General features: G+C 39.7%; 1 protein-coding gene across 1 annotated transcript in view; it reads left to right on the top strand.

The window, feature by feature from the left end:
• LOC101572206 (complement C5-like) overlaps positions 1–867 on the top strand; it is a 50,781-nt gene that overhangs the window by 2,649 nt on the left and 47,265 nt on the right. The gene's annotated exons all lie outside the window — the stretch shown is intronic.

Genomic DNA, 867 nt, shown 5'->3' with positions numbered 1-867 from the left:
ATATATTTCAGAATAGTGCCCAGCACAAGTAAGGTTTCAGTACAGTGTATCCTGTTAGCACTTCTCAACTTCTGTTCCCCAGCTGTTCCCCAGCTGTTCCCCAGCTGAGCACAGAGGTGAGATGATGGTTGCAAGTCTGGAGATTTTTCAGTTTGCCTATTAGTAGGTCCAACTTAGTTACACAGGAGAGCTAGCTTTAAAGGAACTTAATTGCTACCAAGCTAATTCATTGCTCCTAAAGACTTGCTGATTTATAAAGACATTTAAAATTCCATCATGTTGGTAAGAGCCTGCAAAATTCTTTCACTAGAGGTGACAGTTGCACCGTAGGCCTGTGGGACCACTTGAATCATCACTGTGCCCTTTGGGCTTGGTACCCTCTTCTTTTTCTTTATACTAGCACACGGCCCTCACTATTCAACTTAAATACTTTCGGAAGTATTAATAATCTAATTTATATTTGTAAGCTTCCATTTAATAAGACAATAAAAAGACCACACTAAAAATTGTATTTCAATAACTTGTATAAATTCTTGTGTAATTTGCATGAAAAATAATCACAAGGAAGCAGACTATACTTTCATCAGTGCTTATGCCTTTCACCTCAGTTATACACACAGCAAGAGACAGAGAACTGAATATAAAGACCTGGCTCATTTCCTTAAAGGCTACGTGACCTTGTCCAACTAACCTCAGATCATGTGAAACATAGGAATCCTAGTACCTGCGTCACTGACTTTTCATAAAGATGAAAAAGATTCTATGTAAATTGCTCACATGGCTTTGACATATAACTACTCCATTACTGTTATTGTTTTTGTCACAGGATCCTCCTCCCCTCCCCCTCCCCCTCCCCTTCCCCCTCCC

The sequence above is a fragment of the Octodon degus genome, unplaced genomic scaffold (assembly GCF_000260255.1).
Source record: "Octodon degus isolate 3935 unplaced genomic scaffold, OctDeg1.0 scaffold00137, whole genome shotgun sequence".
NCBI lineage: Eukaryota > Metazoa > Chordata > Mammalia > Rodentia > Octodontidae > Octodon > Octodon degus.
The sequence above is the reverse complement of the archived record's forward strand: the minus strand, read 5'-3'. Positions and strand labels throughout refer to the sequence as shown.